The sequence below is a fragment of the Castanea sativa genome, chromosome 8, assembly GCF_040712315.1.
Source record: "Castanea sativa cultivar Marrone di Chiusa Pesio chromosome 8, ASM4071231v1".
Taxonomy (NCBI): Eukaryota; Viridiplantae; Streptophyta; class Magnoliopsida; order Fagales; family Fagaceae; genus Castanea; species Castanea sativa.
This window is the reverse complement of record NC_134020.1, coordinates 4,431,342-4,448,446: the sequence shown is the minus strand read 5'-3', so window position 1 is coordinate 4,448,446 and position 17,105 is coordinate 4,431,342.

Genomic DNA, 17,105 nt, shown 5'->3' with positions numbered 1-17,105 from the left:
ACAATTCAAAGGACAAAAAGCTAAAAGCTTAGATTAATACAAATTTGTCTAAGAAACACTTTTTCTTGTTCTTGCAGGGAAATTAAAACATAAGTCAAGCATCATTGGGACTCTAGGTCCACCCTCACGAAGATCTCCTTGACCCATCTCTAGAGGAGCCGCCCTCAGTGTTTCCTTCTTGACTTGCATAAAATCGAGATTCTTGCTGCCGATTTTGAAGTTCAAGATTTCTGATCCATTCCTCCAAGGACCTTGTGTTGGCATCAGCCAATGCCATTCGACTCACCTGAAAAATGAACAAAGACAAGTGTTAGATCAATCATCAGGAAAGTCCAAGCAAGAACACTCAGAGAGCATCATCTTATACCCAGCCTACTTCATTGATCACATATTGGGAAGACTGTGTACATGCTACCAATTGCAAGCCTCCAATCATCCGCATACTTTCTTCCACAAGATCAACATCGACCTAAAATACAAATTCATCAATTCATGAACAACTCAGTGATCCAAAAAAGAAATGAGGACAAGAAACTAAAATATTCAGGAACACACTAGGTCAAGCCTAGGGACATTAGGGGTGTGCTATGGCCTGTCTAAAGTCATGGAGCTATACGGCCCATTAGGATTCATCACTTCATATTGCCATGCATGAAAGTAAGGACAGGTCTCCATGAAAGAACTAGAAGAGCCGCTAGCATGACTAGGAAGGGGATTCTCTCCATGAAAGAACTGAAAATCCAACATACAAATCTTTTCAGAAAGCCTAAAAATGCAACATACAAATATTGTCACAAAGCTGAAATATGCAGGATGAGCATACAAGATGAAATACAATTTGACTTTAGAAGGAAAGAGAAATATTGATGCTACAGGAATGCCAGCTATACAACCCTATAATTGAGTTTGAATAAATTCAAAATAATTTCCCGGTGTCCCTAAAACAACATGGCCAACTTGAGCACGAGAAATCTCTTCATTAGCTAGAAGGTCAGCCAACCGAATAGAGGGACAAAGAGGAACTGGAATTGTTGTAGGAGGGTACACTTGTTGAACTTGAGGCAACACCTTATCACCAAGATACTAGTACCTCCCACGGCCACACTCAAACAATACCTAACGGCCATTCAACTCCAGAGCCCATTCACACTCAGCATACTCCTCACATCCAAACCAAGGGTCCAAAGACATTTGAGAATCACAAAGAACCCAGAATGAAAAGAATACAAAACCACAATCAAACACAAAAACCCCCACACACAAAAAAGAAACTCATATCAGCAGCAATTAAATTGTCAATCACCATACGCCAAACTTCCAAAGAATGCTTGGAAGGCGTTGACAGATGGTGTTTCAGCAACCAACGGAGAAACCTCAGATATATACCATCAACATCTTCCTAAACTTCAGGACCAACCCCAAAATATTCATACATCCAAACTTGAAAAAAATCAACACACATCATTATGACATAGCCAAAAATGACCTTCTAAAACCCACACATAGCCAAAAATTCCAAACCTTACCTGCCAAACAAATGGTGCACAGCTTGAGAGACTAGGCCAAGAAATTTGATTCATGAAGTGCAAGAGGGTAGCATAAGCCATGCCACCCCAGTCATAATTTTTTATTTGGGAAATATCCTTCAGGCTCCACAAATAGCGCAAGCTCACAATACTACCTAAGTCCGGACACAAGAAAGTCCCAATGAAGAGAAGCATGAACATGCGTGTGCCGGTTGCTATGGTTTTACAGTTCTCGATATTTTCATACAGCCACATCAAAGAGACATTTTTTATCTTTATTTTTGAAGGCCCTACACCTAAAAGACTCTTAATCTCTTCGAAGTAAGGGAATCATTGATCTTGATTCTTTCACCGCCCAATCCTAAGCCAGTGATGACGGAGAAGTCGTAAGGCGTCAGCATCACTTCACCAATGCCTGGAAAATGGAATGTGGTATCCCAAAAGCGTTTTGACAAAGCAAGAAGTAACTGGAGATCCTTGTACTCATGAGTTTCCTGGTTCAGTAAAGCTTGGAAAAAAGTCTGGAAGCCGGCTTTGTTAATGATGTTTATAATATCTGGAGACAATATTTCCTATATTCCTTTCAGCATTTGGAGGCTACCTTGGCTCTTAAGATTTTGCAAAAAAAAAGTTTGACCCATCATCAAGATGTCCACAAATTACTCCTTCCAAAATACCCACTCCAAAATCACATTGTAGACACTCGATTTTGCATCCATGATTTAATTAAGGAGAATGACCTGAATGACCATCCATGTACCCCAAAAATTATAATTGCATCACATGCATCAATTTGTTCCTGCATATACATCATTTTGTCTTTATATTACATGCATCATGTCATTCATTGCATATCATCAAATGATCTTGAGATTCTAATGGTCGCAATGGTATTTTCGGTTTCTAAATCGGACCATTGGATTGAAAGATATCGCATGATCAAGTTTACACGGTCCATATGCATTGTGTCTAGAAGGAGTCGACCAGACACGATTAATTTAAATTAATTCTGATTGGTCAAAAATTCAAAATTAATTAAATAATTTTGTGATTGGTTGATAGTTAGTGTTTAAGATAGAGAAGCATACATAAGAATAAAAGGGATGGTTGGACAACAATAAAATTGTGGATAATCTAAACTTTATCAAGATTTATTTTAAAGGATTTATCCACATGATAATGGGTCAAGATAATTGTTCAAGATAATGGTTCTTAAAAAGCCTGAATTATCCAAAAGAGAGAAAAAAAATCATAAACAAAGGATGAAAACGTGCTAGATACAAGGACCAACCAAAAAACCCTAGAAAGAGAGTCCAATTGGCACCCAAACACGAAAGCGCGTTCAGACTCCAATGGCCAATTCAGCACTTTTGGAGTGCCAAATAGCACTTTGAAAGTGTCGAATTTCTGTGGGTCGGGCTTTGGCCCAACAGCCTTCGAGTGACAATAATGCACACCCTTTTCGACCTTTTTGCAAAAGGATGTGTTTCAGACCCTAGTTGTCCATACCTATTTTTTAGAGATTTTTGACCTCTATAAATAGAGACTGAACCCCATAATTCAACACATTTTTTCTACGCTTTAGGAGGCATACATTTTAGGCTCTCAAATTGCCCATATTTTTAGATCCCTTCTCTGAGTGTTGCTACTTCAATTAGGGTTTTTAGGCTTCAAAGAGAATTGAACGAATTTCTTTGAACCATAAAACAACCTCTCAAAGAACAAAGAGTTCTCATGCAAGAGGTTATCTCTTAACCCTTTTTCTTATGATGTGATGATGCATGTTTTATCTCTTTCTTTTTCAAATAATCATAATATGAATTGTTGATTGTTGTTGTTTTTTTACGTGATTGTTATAATCTCTTTCTTGAATGTCAATAACTTGCATGTAAATAATTCTTTTTATTAAAATAAAACACTGCATCCTTTCTAGATGTAGATTTGAATTTTTCTCAATATAAAAACAGATCTGCATCTTTTCTAGATGTAGATCTGAATTTTTCTCAATATAAAAATAGATCTACATCTTTCTTAGATGTAGATCTGAATTTTTCTCAAACAAAAAGAGATCTGCATTTTTATGAGATGCAGATCTAAATTTTTCTCAAATCAAAACTGATTTGTATCTTTCTTAAGATACAAATCTGATTTTTTTAATACATGTAAATTGTTCAAATAAAGAAAGAGATCATGTATTACTATGTTTTTTTTTGTTTTAATTCATGATTAAATAAATTCATATTATGAGTGAAACTCTCTTCTTAAAAAAAACCTTTTTCATTCTTTTTTTTTTTTTTTAAATACATATAAAAAAACAAATCTGATTTTTCTGTCATTAAAAACTAAAATTTCATGTCCAACACAAAAATACATATCCATACCCACAAAAAATTTTCCATGCTCATGAAATAAGACTCACACATTCCAAAAAAAATTCCGCATTCATCAAAAATGAATTTGTTCAACCAAGCCTTCACAACAAATTTTCATAACCTCAATGCCCCCAAAATTCAAGACAAAATTCATCCAACAATACCACAAATTACATACATTGCCAAAATTCATGAACCATCAACATTGTCCAAATTTCACCATGTCCAATAGCTCAACAACTCAAAAATACCCCAAGACCAAGACTACAACATGATCACAAGAATTCAATGAAACCCTACAATGTCCAAAACTCAAACAGGAGCAAAAAACAACCAACTGACAATGTCTCAACACCAAACTTTCAATAAAACATGAAATCAACAAATTTCCCCAAAAAGAGAGAGAGAGAGAGAGAGAGAGAGAGAGAGAGAGATGAAGCAAGCTCACCATAAAGTCCATGTTGGAGGGTGGAGCATAGGTCTTGGGGTCTTGAAGGAGCCCTTCTCCATCATTCCACTCAAGAGATGGGTGGTCCTTTTTCCCATTAAAAGTGAGAAAGGAAGGCACATTGGAAGATGCCATTGTCAATGCAAAAAAATGGAGGTTTGGAGATGGGTTTCAAAAAATGGGTTTGTAGCAAAAATGGTCAAAAACACAAAGATTTGTAAAGATTTTGAGGGAGATGAGCGAAAGAAGGTTGAGAAGCTTAACAAAGTGATTTTTTAGAGAAGAAATGGTATAGTGAGGGAGAAAATGCAAGTGGAAGGGGAGAGTGAATAGTGACAATGGAGGAAGAGAGAAAGTGAGGAAGGAAGAGGGAGAAGCAAAAAAAGAAAAAGAAGACAAGGCGATGGGGACCAAAAATTCGCCCCCCCCCCTTTTTACCACCTGAGTTGCTGAGTCAACTCAAGTTTGACTAAGTTGACTCAGTCAACCAAAAAAAAATTCTTTTGTTATTTTTTTTGTTTTTCTTTAAGAGAAAGGAAAAAATTAAGGAAAAAAAAAACTTTTCCAAAAAAATTCCAAAAGATAGATGACATCAATTTAAAAATTTTGTGACTTCAAAGGAAAATGAATTCTTAGAGATAATCAAGGACAAAGAATACCTTTGTTCAAAAAGAAAAGTTTCAATTTTTTAAAATCCCAAGTATCAAGATTCAAAAATCAAAAAAAAAAAAATTTCAAAATCATCTTTTCTTCAAATATCAAGATTTTCAAAAGTCATGCATCAATTCGCAAACAGGGGCATTCGGCTATGCCTCATTCATTTTCCAAAAAAAAAGATATCATCATCATCTTTTCAAAAAAAATCATCAATCAAGATTCCAAAAATCATGCTTCAATTTGCAGACTAGGGGCATTTAACTATGCCTCATTTAAGTAAGATCACCCATGTCAAAACTAGTCAGGTGAATTCACACCTTTGCACCACAAAGCTTCATCAGGCAAACTCTAAACTTTTCTAAAATAGGCTGTTACAAGAAAAAGTCCATATATATCAAAGTCATCAAATGCGAAGATCAAATAGTGGTAGTTCATGAGTTATACAAATCAACTAAAAGAACCCTTGTTTTTCTTGCAGAGAATATTCAAAGGATAAATCTCCATGAACAAATCTTTAAAGTACAAATTTCCATGAACAAATCTTCAAGACCAACCCAAGTTCCAAGGTAGAGAAGCCCCTTGGTTACTTTCCATCAGGTTCCGAGGTAGAGAAGCTCCTTGGTTACCTTCCTTCAAGATCGAGGTAGAGAAGCCCATTAGCCGCCACAATTCAGGTTCTGAGGTAAAGAAGCCCCTTGGATACCTTTCATCAAGATCGAGGTAGAGAAGTCCCTTTGTCACCATAGCCCAGGTTCTAAGATAGAGAAGCCCCTTGGTCGCCACAATTAAGGTTCTGAGGGAGAGAAGCCCTTTGGTTACCTTTCATCAAGATCGAGGTAAAGAAGCCCCTTGGTCACCACAGCCCAAGTTCCGAGGTAGAGAAGCCCCTTGGTTACCTTCCTTCAAGATCGAGGTATAGAAACCCCTTGGTCGCCACAATTTAGGTTCCAAGGTAGAGAAGCCCCTTGGACACCTTCCATCAAGATCGCAGTAGAGAAGCCCCTTAGTCGCCACACCCCAAGTTCCAAGGTAGAGTAGCCTCTTGGATACCTTCCATCAAAATCGAGGTAGAGAAGCCCCTTGGTCGCCATAATCCAGGTTCCAAGGTAGAGAAGCGCCTTGGTTACCTTCCATCAAGATCGAGGTAAAGAAACCCCTTGGTCACCATAACCCAGGTTCTGAGGTAGAGAAGCCCCTTGGATACCTTTCGTCAAGATCAAGGTAGAGAAGCCCCTTAATCGACCCTCCACATTCAGATTGAGATGGAGAAGCCTCTCAGTCACCCCAGATTTCAAGATTTATTTCAAAATTTATCAGTTATCAATTGGGTCAAGCATTCACAATTTTCATTTCTGTAAAATTGCAAGGCCCTAGTTCTATGTCCCGATGTTTTAGGTTCTAGGGCTAGGTAAATTTTGAAAAAGTCAGCCTCAATTAAATCATGGTTGCTAAAATTAGTGTCTTTGTTTTACATTGACATTCGCTTTGCAAGCTCTGTCAATGAGAGGAATTCTATAGACACTTGATTTAGCACCCATAATTTAATCAAGGAAGATGGCTAGAATGACCAATCATATACCCAAAATTCATGGTTGCATTTCATGCATTAATTTATTCAATACATATCATAAAAATGATCTTGAGGTTCTAACCATCATGAAGGTATGCCCGATTTTCAAATCAGACCGTCGAATTAAAAGATATCGTATGATCAAGTTTGCATGGTCTGCATGCATTTTGTTTAGGTGGAACCAACCACAAATGATTAATTTAAATTAATTCTGATTGGCTAGGAAATTAATATTAATTAAATAATTTTATAATTCGTTGATAGTTAGTGTCAAGAATAGGCTTGCTTGCATGGAAATAAAGAGGATAATTAGATAACGACAAAATTGTGGATAATCAAGACTTTTTGGAGTGTTTATCTACAAGATAATCATTACTGTAAAATCCTGAATATCCAGAAAAGGAGTTTAATTTTTAGAATACAAATTAAAAACGCATCTAAGTTCAAGTCCCGGCTCAAACAACCTCAAAAAAGGAGTCCAAAGTGGACCAAAACTCAAACGCGGGTCCAGCACCCAAAAGGGCCATTCGGCACTCTTGGAGTGCCAATTGGCACAAATGTAAGATTCAGCCCAAGGGCTCCTGAATTAAGATAACATTACCCTCTATGATTTTTTTAAAGATAAGGACGCGTCACAGTTCATACTCTGAGCATTCAGCTAATTTTTTGAAGCATTCCAGCCTCTATAAATAGAGGATGCCTCTCAAAATTTAGCACACTTTTTCACACTTTCTGACCTCCCCTCTTTCTGTCCCTTCTCTGCTTTTCTTTTCCCCCTTACGTTAATGATGTTCTGGAGGCTCTTGCCTTAGGAATTTCTTTTTTGTAAGTGAAATATTTTAGGCTTTAAAGAGTTGAATAAATTTCTTTGAATCCAAAAATATTTTTTCACTAAGAAGAGCACGCTCAAGCAAAAGGTAGTTTATTTCTTTTCTTTTTCTAGTCTTCTCTATCAATTTGTTTGATGATGCATAAATTTGTTCAAGATGTTTGATTGTTTATGATTCTTGATATAACTACCATGTTTTGTTTGAAATTTTTCTTTAAATATGTTCTTAGTTGATTTTTGTCGTAATTTCACTCTTGAATCTCAAAATCCGCTAATTATTGAAGATCTCTTTAAACTAAAAACTGAATTAAAATTTTCCTATATGATTTTTTAACACATAAAAGCTTATCTGTATTTTCATTAAATACAAATCTGATTTTTTTAACACATAAAACTGATCTGTATTTTCATTAAATACTGTCACGCCCTGAACCCAACTATAAAGATAGGCACGTGACAACTTCCGCACGCTTATAAAGTAAGCACCATACAAGTGTGCAAGTCCTTCTTAGCAACTAAAATTTATCCTCAAAAATGAAATCAAATAAATCCAAAATGATTCAACAATTTCTTTTTGAATAGATCTCCAATAATTTAATAAGAACAAAATCCAAACCTCATGCACATAATGCCAATTGGCCAATAAATACAAAACTATAAGAAGACCATCCAATCCCAAAATCACTAAACTTCTTTTCCTGCTCACAACACAACATCAAAACTCCCAAAACTTGCGATTCTTCACAATCTGAAATTGGAGGGGGAAAAAAAGGGTGAGCTAACAACTCAATAAGTAACCAACATCCTAATAAGTTCTATCAAGCAATAGATCTGTAAAGTAATAAGATGTAACATGAGTTTTAAAAACTTATAATATGCTATGGGTTTTCAAAAATAACTAAAGAAGTTTCACAGTCTTAAAATAATAAGTTTCAAATAGATCACATACTTTAATCTTACATATATATCATAGATGGTTTAGAAAGTAGTCAGTTTTCCATATATCAAAAGCTATAACTTACAATAGGTTCCAAAAATACATAAACAGATTAAGTGACTCAAAATAGTTCAAATACTCAAACATTTCCAAAATCACATTTGTAGTTTTAAGGTCTCAAAATAGTTCAAATATTCAAACAAAATTCATTTTTTTAACAATCTTATGACTATGGTCACGATATATCCCCATGACTGGGCATCAGAGTACCAATAAATAACCCACATTGGCTGGGTATCAGAGTACCACTAATATGTTGGGGTTTATGCCCTAAAATCCAATTTATTAGCATGCCATAAATAATTAAATTGTTTAATTATATGAGACTATTTATAAATGAACTAATGGGACATTATCTTAGTCCATGAGATGCATTGTATGTGATTTATGTGATTTAGTCACAAAAGATGTAAATCACAAGTTCCTTGTAAACTAAAAATGTAGTTCATAGTCGGTAATGAAATTAGGCGTTTCATCTGCGAAGACTATAATATATCAACTAAGATGATTTGTCTTAATCATGGAAATGGAGATTTCTAGTTGGTATATTGATATGTTTTAAGAGTTAAGACATATTGAACTGAACCGCTGTGAGATTTATTATTCTCCTAACGACTGTCAAATGAATAATAAATCTCACGACTTCTATTTATATGAATTATTAATCCTGAGAGAATAATGGACTTGATCATGAAGTGTAGGTTGCTTTGATATATCAGGAGTGAGATCTAAAGTCACAGTCAAAACCTCAGTATGTTGAGCAGCCACATTTAGTGTTGATGGAACATATATTCTCAAGATGGAATTCATAGTCTCTTAACGGAGATACAAAATATTCCCTTGAGATAAGTTTAATGGGTTTGGTTATTCAGAGAATTGGGCCCAACCACTTTAGTAAGGAGTTACTAAAGTATATATTTATGGAATTGGATCTCATAAATATATAATGAATAACTTAAATGATCAAACTGAATACTCAAGGATTAAAATGTAGTAATCTTCAAAGTGGCAGTCTACATCCATGACTTTGTATTACTACGAATATATTATGAAGTGGTTGTATGTACTATAAAGTCTTGGGATTTAATTTATAGATAAGGCCTAGAGTGCAACTATATTTATATAGTGGTATTAAATATAATTAATGGTAACTTTAGACTTGTTAAGAGTTGACAAAAAAGCCCAAGGCCCATTAGAGCTAGTGTCTTATTGGTCCCTTTTGGTCCCACTCCAAGCCACACACAAGAGCCCAATTGGAATGGCCCAAAAGGCTAGCCCAATTAGATAATTAGTTATATATAAGGAGAGAAACATACAGAATTTCATTAAGGTTTTCATAAGTCTCTTTTCATAAGTGTTTTCATTAAAAATCATGCTTGAAATGAAATGGATTGTATGTGAGTGTTGGACACTCTCCTATTCTCTCCTTGGAAACGGATTGAGAGACCACACTTTTTGGCCATTAAGTGGAATTGGAGTGAAGATTAAAGTATTCACAAGTACTCATGATCTTCGGTTTTGAATTTCACCACACCAAGGTACGCTCTCTTGTTCTTAACTTCTGAAACTTACATAATACATGTTATCAATTGCGAGTGAAGTAGATCCGTTAATTTTCTGCTACGCATGTTTTGTATGAGATACAAAGGCATATTTTCCATGTGTTTTTCCAACAGAATAACCCTCATTGGTTTAGGTATCAGAATACCAATGAATAACCCCCATTGGCTGGGTATCAGAGTACCAATGAATAACCCCCATTAGTTTGGGTATCAGAGTACCAATGAATAACCCGCATCGGTTTGGATATCAGAATCAATTCATAGTCAGATTGTTCATAATCATATATATGAAATCATAGTTTCTAACAAAAATATATCTTATTCAAGCATATATATAAAAATCATAAACTCAATATTAAAATATATTTATAAATATCCTTTACTTGAAATCAATAATACAATAGAAATAAAAATTCTAACAATTATAAAAAAAATTAGAAGTTAAAAATACATTAATATAAGCAAAATAAAACTCAATTAGGATAAGGTTGCATACCTCTAAAAGTCATAACAAAAGGAACTTCTCCCTAACACTTCTTAGATATCACCTAAATAATTTTTTCAAATATCATTTACTCAATAATCTAATATTTTTAAATAAAACTTATATCAATACCCGGCCAGAAGAGAGACTGCTAAAAATATCCAATAATTTTCCACTATTATCTCATAGTTAAAAAATCCACGTATTCATAATATATATATATTTCCTCCACTTTCTGCCACTAATAGTACCTAGGGATAAAGCCTATAGATACTAATGGAAAAATACATTATTCTCTCAGGATTAAGAGTTCATGCAAATATAAGTCGTGAATTTATTGTTCATTTGACAGTCGTTAGGAGAATAATAAATCTCACAGCGGTCCGGTTGAATATGTCTTAACTCTTAAAACATATCAACATACCAACTAGAAATCTCTATTTCCATAATCAAGACAAATCATCTTAGTTGATATGTTATAGTATTCGCAGAATAAATGCCTAATTTCATCACCGACTACGAACTAAAATTCTGAGTTTACAAAGAACTAGTAATTTGTATCTTCTGTGACATTTCACATAAATCACATACTATGCATCTCATGGACTATATGATAATGTCTCAATATTCATGTTACGATTATTTTTAGATAATAATAAAACAACTTTATTAAACACAACATTAACTCATACGTAATGTCATACATAATAACATACATAGAATCATACAATAGGATTTAAGGGCACACATCCTAACAATCTCCCACTTGCCCTAAAGACTATTGTGCACTAATCTAACTCTCATCTCCTCCAAATGTGATTCGAAAGTCCTTTAGGGCAAGGCTTTGGTAAAGGGATCCGCTAAAATCTTTGTATCATCAATCTTTGCTACAACCACATCTCCTCGAGCAACAATGTCTCGAATGATGTGGTACTTTCTTTCTATGTGCTTTCCTTTCTTATGATTCCTTGGATCATTGGATTGTGCAACCGCTTCAATATTGTCGCAAACAATGTAATAGGAACTTGCTCAATTCTCACAACACCAAGATCAGAAAGTAATTTCTTGAGCCAAATAGCCTCCTTTGCTGCCTCACAAATAGCAACATATTCGGCTTCCATGGTGGAGTCGGCAATACAAGATTGCATAACACTCCTCCAACTTATGGCTCCACCTCCCAAGGTGAAAACACAACCCGACGTGAATTTTCTGAAATCTAAATCCGACTAAAAATCTGAATTTATATAGCCAATGGGAATCAAATCCTCACACCGGCAAATAAGCATATAATTTCTCATTCTCCTAAGATACTTGAGAATATGCTTTACAGCTTGCCAATGTTTAGGTCTAGGATTTGATTGATATTAGCTGATCATGTCAGCTGAATAACAAATATCTAGCCTAGTACAAAGCATGGCATACATGAGACTTCCTACCGCAGAAGCATAAGGAACCTATCTCATCATGTTTTCTTCCTCAAGAGTCTTAGGCCTTTGGTCATCAGACAAAGGAACTCCATGTTTAAAAGTAATCCTTTCTTGGAGTTTTGCATGCTAAACCGTTCTAGAACCTTATCTATATATCCAGCTTATGACAAACCTAACATCTTATTCTTTCGATCTCGCCAAAGCTTAATCCCTAGAATATAGTTAGCTTCACCCAAGTCCTTCATTTCAAATTAGCTTGACAACCAAACTTTGATCGATGACATTACCCCTACATCATTTTCAATGAGTAGAATATCATCTACATAAAGCACTAGGAACATTACTACTTTGTCTCTATGTCTTTTGTACACACATGGTTCATCAAGATTTTGTTCAAAAACAAATAACTTGATTTCTTGATCAAACCTGATGTTCCATGACCTAGATACTTGCTTAAGTCCATAAATGGACCTTTTCAACTTACATACCATATGCTCTTGGTTCTTTGCTATGAAACCTTCCGGTTGCAACATGTAGATTTCTTCTTCAAGATTGCCATTAAGAAATGTAGTCTTGACATCCATTTGCCAAATCTCATAATCATAATGAGCAGTAATGGATAAGAGAATTCTGATAGATTTAAGCATGGCTACTGGCGAAAAAGTTTCATCATAGTCAATACCTTCTTTTTGTGTATATCCTTTCGCTACTAGTCTTGCATTAAAGGTTTCAACCTTTCCATCTATCCCTCTCTTCCTCTTGTAAACCCATTTACAACCAACAGGTTTAATGCCATTAAGCACCTTTACAAGATCCCAAACTTGATTGGAATACATAGAATCCAATTCAAATTTCATAGCTTGGACCCAATGATGTGCATCTATATCATTTATTGCTTCATCATAAGTTTAAGGATCCGATTTAGCTTCTTCTGAGATAGCTTCATAAGTTTCTCCCAAACCTATAAATCTCGCAGGAGGCCGAACAATTCTCCCACTACGACGAGGCACTTGTGTACTAGACATATCATGAGTAGTATCTTGTGGTGTATCTAATACAACCACATCAACCCTAGTTTCATCCATTGGTTGTTTAACTACAGGTTCATTCATTTCAGCCAAGACAACTCTACTTCTAGAGTAAAATTATTCATATAGTTATTTTCCAAGAATTTGGCATTTGTGCTAACAAACACTTTATTATCCTTATGACTATAGAATAAACCTCCAACAGTTCCTTTTGGATACCCTACAAAGAAAACCACTTTTGTTTTAGACTGTAACTTGTCAGACTTTCCTTTTAACAAATGTGCTGGACAACCCCAAATATGGAGATGTCTCATACTAGGCTTACGCCCATTCCACAACTCTACAGGTGTTTTAGGAATAGACTTCGAAGGCACCAAATTCAGAAGATACATTGCAATATTTAAGGCATATCCCCAAAAAGAAATTGGTAAAATTGAGTAACTCATCATGGATCTAACCATATCTAAAAGAGTCTTATTCCTTCTCTCTGCTACACCATTTTGTTGTGGAGTTCCAAGTACAGTCAATTGGGATATAATCTCATTTTCAGTCAAGTAATCGTTGAAATCCCTAAGAAGGTATTCGTCACCTCGATCAAATTGAATGGCCTTTATGTGTTTACCTAAACTCTTTGAACATTTCAAAGGTTTCAGACTTCCGTTTCATTAGGTACACATAATCAAATCTAGAGTAATCATCAGTGAAAGTAATGAAATACTCATAGCCACCTCTTGCTTGGATTGACATAGGACCACATACATCTGAATGTACTAGTTCTAGCAACTCTTGGGCTCTTCTACCTTTTGCATTAAAAGGTCATTTGGTCATTTTACCTTCCAAACAAGATTCACAACAGGAAATTCATCAAAGTCCATAGGCCCTAAGAGTCCATCTTTGATAAGTCTTTGAATTCTATTTGAATTCTATTTGAATTATTATGACCCAAACACAAGTGCCAAAGATATGCTTCACTAGTAGAAGGAAACTTTCTCTTTAATGATTTCACATGTGAATTACAATCTAATTCGGAATTATATAATTCATGCTTATCAGGAGTTAAAATATAAAGACCATCAACAATATTGCCAGAACAAATAAACACTTTACCCTTCTTTATTACAACATTGTCTTTAAGGATAACACAATATCCATCTTTACCTAAATAAGTTGCAGAAATTAAATTTCTACGAACATTAGGTACATAAAGACAGTCTTTCAATATTAAAACCCCAGACTCAAAGCACAAATTAACAACACCAACAGATACAACCGGAATCCTGCTCCCATCAGCCAAAGTAAGAAACAATTCCCCTTCATGAAGCTTTCTGGTCTCCTAGAACCCTTGTAAAGAATTGCAGATATGATTAGTACAACCTGAATTCACACACCAGGAATCTGTGGGATTTTGTACTAAACATATTTCAAGGAGAAATGAACTTTTCATACCCTTATTATTGGCAGCCTTGAACTTTGGACAATTCCTCTTCTGATGTCCTTCCTCACCACAATGGAAACACTTTCCTTTGATCTTCTTTCCTTTGTTGGCAACCCCTAAGGAAATTTGCTTACCCTCTTGCTTAGTGAAGTCTTTCTTTTTCTTACCCTTGCCTTTCGACTTAGGTTGAGAAGTAGAAGTTTCACCCACATTGGCTTCAACACTAAAAGTACCAAGGATACCTTCCGCCGCCACTAACTCATTCATTAATTCAGACAAAGAATAAATCTTTTTGTTCATATTATAATTCAGTTTGAATTCCTTGAATGATTCTGGTAGTGACTGGAGTATCATATCCACTTGAGATTCTCCATCAATGTCGGCACCTAAAACTTCCAAAGTGTTCAGATTAGAGATCATTGTAAGACAATGCTCCCTAACTAAAGTACCTTCAGCCATTTTGGTATTATAAATTTGCCTCATAGTTTCTTGCCTTGCTGAACGGCCTTGCTCAACAAACATCTCCTTCAGGCTTTGCATAATGTCCAAAGCTAGTTCTACATCCTGCATTTGATACTATAGAACATTTGAGATAGATACTAGGATGTAGCACTTGGCCATTTCATTAGATTTCATTTGAGATAGATGAACATTTGATGCTTTTCCTCAAGAGGAGCATCTAATGAAGGAAAGTTAGGACATGGTTGAGTAAGCACATATTTGTGCTCTTCAGCAGTTAAAACTATGTCCAAATTTCTTTTCCAGTCAACATAGTTGGATCTAGTCAGTTTGTTTTGATTAAGAATAGTAACAAGCGGGCTAAATAATGCCATGATAAAATTTGAAAACAATCAACATGAATATAATAAGTAAACTGGACATTATCAATTTAGCATATAAACATATAGTATGGAACCTTAATAAAACCATAACATAATATATGCAACGACAACTCAATCCCATATTCAATATCCCTCAGCATAGAGTGAACATTAAATACTATGATTGATTGAGAACTATTCTCATTATTAGTGCTATCATTATAACTCTTATCAAACACTAATAATATATTGTTTTACATTTAGCCTCTAAGTAATAATAGTAAGAACTCAACATAGAGGATACTATAATACTTAGTCTAGTGTATACCATTGTCTAAAATCATGTGTAGCCACATTTCATCCCTTTAACAGGTTTATTTTGTAGTACCATGATAGAAACACCCTCCGCATGGAATGCAAAGCTCAAAGCTAAGACAAGGTGTTTGATCAAACCACTGTAAATCAGGAAATTCAATCTTGTAGGACCATGAAATGAATACTCTCCGCATGGAATGCTAGGCTCGAGACAAAGACAAAGTACATATTTCACACTACTATGAACCAACAATGGAGGCCGTGAGATCCAACCCTTATATCTCTCTCCCACTAGATGTTTTAAAATAAAGGTTTTTAAATTTAAAACATGTGTAAACAAATTACACATAGCCTTGCTCTTTATACAAGTTAAAAACACTTAGAGAAAATTCTGGACCCTCAGTCCCCGATCAATCCTTTACAGATGCTCGATCGATCGAGAAAAGTTCTGGATGCTCGATCGATCCTCGACAAATGCTTCATCGATCGAGAAGCAATTCCGTGAAGCTCGAATGATCCTCGATCGATCAAGAAAAATTTTGCCAGCTCAATCGATGCTCAATTGATCGAGTGTCACAAATTTCGAATTTTCCAGAATTTTTTAAAGACAATTTTTAAACGTTTTCATGAACAAAACAACCATCATACGATCATAATGAACGGAAATTGATATCAAAAATGAATTTCATTGATGCTATAGCATTAAAGTTCAATTTAACATACTTAAACTCAAAATTAAACAACATCATAACATCAATATCCGTTTTTATCAAATAAAAATTTCAACAACCATGCAGAAAACTAATTTCTAACAACATGAAACTATTGTCAATAATTCCAAAACTCAAAACACGTTAAACAGATATGAAAATGAAGACCGCTCTGATACCATTTTATGGAAAAATACATGCTTGTATCGCATACAAAACATACGCAGTGGAAAAACAACGGATCTACTTCATTCATAAATGTTAACACGCACTATGTAAGTTTTAGAATATAAGAACAAGAGAGTGTACCTTGGAGCAGTGAATTTCAAAAACGAAGATCAGAAGCACTTGGGAACACTTTCAATCTTTATTCCAATTCCACTAATGCCAAGATGTGTGGTCTCTCAATCAGTTTTCAAAGGGAAAATGTCAAAGTGTCTACCACTTCTTACACCACTTCACAAATTCTGTATATTTCTCCCTTTGTATCTAACTAATTATCTAATTGGGCAGGCCTTTTGGGCCTTTTCCAATTGGGCTTAAGTGTGTGGTTTGGAGTGGGACCAAAAGGGACCAATAAGACACTAGCTCCAATGGGTCTCAGGCTTTTCTATCAACTCTTGACAAGTCCAAAGTTACCATTAATTATATTTAATACCACTATATAAATATAATTGCACTCTAGGCCTTATTTATAAATTATATTCCAAGTCTTTATTGTACATGCAACCCCTTCATAAAATATTCATAGTAACACAAAGTCATGAATGTAAACTGCCACTTTGTAAATTACTATATCTTATCCTTGAGTTCCCGATTTAATCCTTTAAGTTATTCATCATATATTTATGAAATCCAATTTTATAAATATATACTCTAGTAACTATTTACTAAAGTAGTTAGGCCTAACATTCTGAATAACAA